This window comes from Monoraphidium neglectum (assembly GCF_000611645.1).
Source record: "Monoraphidium neglectum strain SAG 48.87 unplaced genomic scaffold scaffold00975, whole genome shotgun sequence".
Taxonomy (NCBI): Eukaryota; Viridiplantae; Chlorophyta; class Chlorophyceae; order Sphaeropleales; family Selenastraceae; genus Monoraphidium; species Monoraphidium neglectum.
This window is the reverse complement of record NW_014012653.1, coordinates 9275-15355: the sequence shown is the minus strand read 5'-3', so window position 1 is coordinate 15355 and position 6081 is coordinate 9275.

The following is a 6081-nucleotide window of genomic DNA, read 5'->3' as shown; positions in this document are numbered from 1 at the left end:
TCAGCTGTTGACAAGTTACGGCTGACGGCGCTCATCACGCGGTCAGGGGGGTGGGACAAAGGGGCCGACATCGCGTGCCTCAAGACTCAGGATCACTGATCTGCGTCTTGCCGCTCTTGTTAGGGGTCGGCTCCCTGGTGATTTCATAGGCTTTTTTCGAGGGCCTTGCTACCGCTGCTTTCCCATGTGGCGCACGTGTGCCAGGAAACAGCTGTGTGGAGGCCCACTTCAGAGACACCCTCGGAAACCACGCCCTTGATGTCCAGCAGTGAGAGCAGCTTCTAAATCAGTGTCACCACGCCGCGCACGGCGGCGCTGCACCGCTGCTGGATGGAGTTTGCGCCTGCTGACCTGTTCACTGATTCACAGACCCACTGCCTCCAGGCGGTACCGTAGCTGCTGCGCCAATGCTCTTCACATAAAAGTAGGTCACAGTGTGGAAGATCCACAATAAGCTTTTTGTTAATTTTAAATTGTTCGTAAGAACAATTTGCCATACACGAAAATCACATCCATTACGTCGTCAGGCGCCGCCGTCGCCGTTTGTGAGGAACGTGATGTTCGCGTTTATCTTCGTATTGCGCATGATGGACCTAGCCTGCTCTGCGCGCTCCTTTGGGGCCCGCCACGCCGCACACGCCAAACCCGCCATGCCTCCTGCCGTCACAGCCTGAGGGGTTACCAACAAAGGATACGGAAGGCCAAACGCGTACGTTGAGGTCGCGTACAAAGGACTGAGCAGGTTGAGATTGCACAAAAGCGGAGCCCACACCCAGAGCCAAACATGTCCCACTTGATCAGCGCCCTTGCCTTGCACGCACTTGCACCCACGTGTGTGTCCCACTTACTGCACTGGTCCCGATCACGACTTTGAACCAGGGGACGCTTTTCAGCCTTCTCAGCAGGCTCAAGCTCTTGTTGGGCGGGGGCACGCCGCCCGCGCTGTTCATGGTGCACTTGCAGGAGCGCCGAAGAGCTTGCGGTCTGGCGGCACCAAGGCAGTTGAGGGAGGGAGCGAGGGTCGCAGCTTGAGCTCTCCGGAGTGAGTGCCGGCGTTGTGCGCGCGCGGGTGCAGAGAGTGGCCATCGCTGCGTGCTAATCCTGCCCCCACAGGGTGTAGGTCCAGGACACGCAGAGGCACACCAAGGTTCCAGTTTATTGTCCATGCTCAAAGCATGACACAATGCACGCATGGCTGCGCTGTAAGCGCGCCAATCATCGCATCAAAAATACGCTGAGGACGCCAGCAAGACCACGACAGCAGGCTAGCTGCCCTGTGCTGGCAGGCACAACCCGCCTGCCCTTGACCATCCCCTGAGCCGGGCCACCTGCCTGGATACGGCGGCAGTGCGCGCAGGGTGTGATATGGCAGTAGTACTCGCTCTTTAAAGGGTGATGCAAAGATGCTGCCGAACGAATGAGATGGAGAGGAAGAGGGCCGGGGTTGGGTACGAGGAACGCATTCAGGCGAGCTGGGGTGCCAGCAGGAAGGGGCAGTCAATGCTCGCGACTGTCATCAACTGCAACCCGCTGGCCAGACACGGCGCCTGACAGATCCTTGTCTGTGAGAAACCACCATGGCGGGGTCCCAGGAAGGCGAGCCCCACAAGGGAGTGCATCGGTGACAATGCTGGTGCTCTGCTGGGGCCAGCGCACTCACTGTCAGACTCATCAACAGAGGGCGACAGGGGCCCTAGGGACGGCTGCAAGGGGCCTAGAGTCTTTGAACGTACATCTTTATGCCGTCCATGCGCCCCAGTACATACGCCAATGCCCGGGGTAGCACGACGCGTCCGGAGATTTATTTTGTAGAATAACTAGAAAACTTGACATTCGTCGCTACCATGCAGCATATCATCGAGCAATGCTCGCCCTGGCGCTTGGAATAGACGCGCTTTGATCGAGCGCGTCAGGTGTGGACCACTCACGATGTGCGCAGTCCTGAGATGCGCAAAGAAGCTGCGTCACACACCAAGGCCCGGGCACGCACGCAGGAATTTGACCTGCTCTTGTGATCTTACCTAATGCTGGTACAGTAGTGGCAAAAGGCGCTCCTTAGCATCCCCAAGACAGGCTGCTCTCTCAAGACAGGCTGCAGCAATACACGCACGGGGACGGTAGAGCATGCAAGGATCAGCTGCTCGAAGCTGTCAATGCTGGCTAGCGCCGTGCGTTTGATGCGGATGAACAGTAGGTCAGCAGCAACTGGGAATCTCAAAAGCAAAAATTAGGTAACACACAATCCTCTCAACGGCACGCAAGGCAAAACGCTAAATTGGGTCACTATACACTCGTTGCCCCAACAGGACAAGTCCATGTCAAGTGACATCTTGCCCAGCCACGCAACGCATGACGGTGAATTACCATAGGGCACAGCGCGAAGAAGATGCAATATAGAGAGCATGCGTTTATTCGTTCCGGCACACACCATGCTTGCATGTACAGCTCACAAGCGGCGAGCCTTTGCTCTGCAGTAGTGCCACACTGTGTGCGGTAGCGGCAGCAGCGGCGCGCCGCCCTGCCACCCGCCCCCGCGGCATGATGCCAGGCGGGGCGCGGGCAGCTGTGCGCGCTTGTGAGGCTCCAATAAATAACACCCTCACGCGGTAAGGGACGGGACAAAGGAGCTGACACCGCATGCCTCAAAACTCAGCATCACCCATTTGTGCCTTGCTGCTCTTGGTAGCGGCTGGCTCCCCAGTGAATTCCATAGGCTTTCCCTGAAGTCCTTGCTGCCGCTGCTTTCCCATGTGGTGCACGCGTGCCAGGAAAACAGCCGTGTGGAAGCCCACTTGAGGGTACATACGTAGTCCTTGCAAACCATGTCCTCAACAGATGTCCAGCAGTGAGAGCAGCGTCCAAACTATCATAATGCCAGCGACGCACCACGCCGTGCCCACCGCCGCTGCACCGCTGCTGGACAGATCTTCCGTCCGCTGACCTGTTCACTGATTCACAGCACCACTCCCTCTGACAGGCGGTAGCTGCTGCGCCAATGCTCTTCACAAAGAATATGTCAGATGTTGGAACATAGCCAAGCGGAACACTTTACCATACGCAATAACATAGGGGACGGCACACAATCGCGGCCATTCTCGGGAGGAGATCTACGGAATGGGGTCCGTATTGCTAGCACGGCGCTCCAGCGTCCACGGAACACTTGCATGTTGGCAGCGGGGTGGCACGCAAATCATCACAGCTGGGGCTCTGGTGGCCCGCCACAAGCGGCCAGCAGGGCGCGGCTGCGGGCTTCTGCTGGCACCCGCCGCCATGCGACAAGGCAGCAACGGCACCGCTGGCAGCCCTGCCGAGGAGCCAGGGGACTATGTGCTTGGTAACCTGCGTTTCAACACAAAATACGCGGTGATCGGCCACTTTCAGGCCATCCTGTGGCGCCACAAGGAACTGCCTTTTTTTCTCGGTCAGAGTGATGCTGCCATGGTACTGGCGCTGCTGCAGCACCACCCACGGGCGGCGGCCAAGGTGGGGGCGGGGGTCAAGGCAGTGTACGTGCAGCAGGCACCAAGGTCCGTTAACTATACCGGCCAGCGCTGTTTCTGGCTGGAGCGAACGGATGGCACATCCACCGACTTTTCCTACAGAAAGGTGCGCGTGGTGCCGCCAATACCACCAACGAACACCGCCAATGCCACTGAGCCGCCCAGCAGAGCTGCCGCGTGCACTGCGTCAGAAGCGTGTGCTCAGGACACGGCACATACAATGTCGGTCTCTTTATGTGTACCTGCCTTTCCTTGTACGTAACTTTGCCTTTCAACGCTGACAGTGCATTACGGGGTTCATGGAAGGCTCCAACAGTAATTGGCACAGCCCAGCAGCAGCAGCAGCAGCAGCAGCTGCTGCTGCTGCTGTTATTACCGAGTCCGGGTCACGTGAAAGTGATGAGACAGCTGGCTGAGGAGCAGGTGGGCGTTCATGCGACCCAGTGGGCGGAAAACTCCAATTGCAACATTCTATTGTGGACAAGGCTGCTCAGACTTCTCAGTGGTCCTACCTTCCGACCAGACAGTGCCTTAAAACTCTGCTAATTTATTTGGTGACTTGTACCCTTGCAGGTCCGCAGCTTTTGCCGCACAGCTTTTGCGTCTGGAAAGGAGCTGAGGTGCCCCTACACAGGTGATGCACAGTGCAGATTGAGATGCTTGCAAAAACCTGCAGCACAGCGCCCTGCAGGTCCTGCTTGTTTGCAGCACAACGCACCTCACCATACCAACTCATCTGAGGGCTAGGTCACATGTACGCCTAACATGGCGTCACACGCACACACTGCCGCCACGGCTGTCACTACGGTAGGACGCCCAGGAGAGGTGCGGACACCCGACGATAGCCACGTCGACCACGAAGCCCCGCACACCTTCCAAGCTCTGGTGGCGGCTTTTATCGCCAGGTGGCCGCCCGAGGAGGCGCGCGAGCGCCTGTGGCTGCAGCACGACGACGCCAGCCTGCCGGCGTTTGCAGACGAGTCCACTGCTGCTGCACGGTAGGTGCGGCAGCATTTCAGTGGGGCTGGCGCAGGTAGCGCGTCTTGCTCACTTGTGCATCAAGGACGGGAGGATTTCGAGCACGCAGGTAGCCAAATCTTGGTGGTCGGCAATACCTTGCGGTGTGATTATTAGTGTTGTTGTTGATCTATTGAGGAACCAGGTAACCATGCAGGGGCGCAAACTCCTCGTGACCGCCTGAAATGGGCGCAAATCTCTTGCGCAGGTGTGCCTACCGACCACCAGCAGCATGCACGCCTGCAGCTGCTCTCGCCCGCCGGCAACCTTTCTTGTGCACGGCGCGGTGAGCGGGCGCAGGGCGCTGCGGAAGAATGACTCGGTACTCTCTGGAAGGCGACCGCACAGGGTCTGATGCAGCGGCTGTTGTGTCAGGCAACATGTATGCTGTTGTTTTGTGGGAGATTTGATGTGCTGATGCGTGCACGCGCATGTGACAATGCGCGTCCAAGTTGTGCTATGGCTTGGGTCCTACCAACACACGGCTGTTGGTGCTGACCGATCTTGGAGCTGCACGCGCACATGCCCTCACATCATCGTTCTCTGCAGCCCCACCAATGTGAGTCATCTCACAAGGAGTGCGCTACAATGCTCTTCAGCATCATCTGAACCTGCTGTCTTGAGGGATCCAGATATCTTTGTTTGGAACTTGCAACAGCGGCAGCATCGGCAGCATCGTGCGCCTCTGGCTTTTGCTGTAACTGATTGATTTGACACGAACCTCACAAGAAGGCCGATGGTAGCACCATTTGCAACAATTGATTTGCAGCGAAAAGGTCAATGTATGTACACATTGAGGCGCTCGCCTGTGTGCTAAGCGCCAGGCAGACAGAGACATGCCTGAGTGCAGCTGGCCACACCAAGCTGCAGGACGAAAAGGCCGTCCAACAACAACCTTGAAATAGAATGATTACGCAGACTTGTCATGGCAGCAGCAACTCGCTGGTACCAGTCAACTCAAAGGTCCAGATCATCATCTGGGTCCTCATCGCTGTCCGCCTCGCCCTCGCTGTCCCGTGTGTACAATATCTGCCCCAGCCGTGCCCCGCTTGGCGTCCCTCGGCCCGCAACTTCTACAGCCGCTGCCACCGCCGACGAAGCCCTCCCGCCTTCGGCCGCGCCTCCGCCGCGCCGCTGCTGCTCGAACGGCAGGATCACGCTCTCCCGCGCCGCCCGCTCCTCTGCCGACAGCCCCAGACGCATGCTGGCTCCCCCCAGCCGCCGCGCGAGCTCCTCGTCCGCCCCGCCGCCGCCCGCGGCCCTCGCCGTCCCGGCCGCCGCCGCGCCGCCGCCGCCGCCTTGCCCCTGCAGGACTGACGCTGCCGCGGGACCTGATGTTTCACGGCTGACGCTGCCTCCCTTGGCCGCCAGGGCCGTGGCCACGAGCGCGCGCGCATCCGGGGCTGCCAGCGCTTCTGCGGGCGGCGCGTAGGCCTCCACGCTGCCGTCTGCAAGCAGCGAGTAGTATTGCTGCTCGGCCCTCAGCCGCCCCGACCGCCGCTTGGCGGCGAAGCGCAGCCGCCCGTGCGGCGGCGGCCGCGGGCGCGGCAGCGCGTCGGCGGGC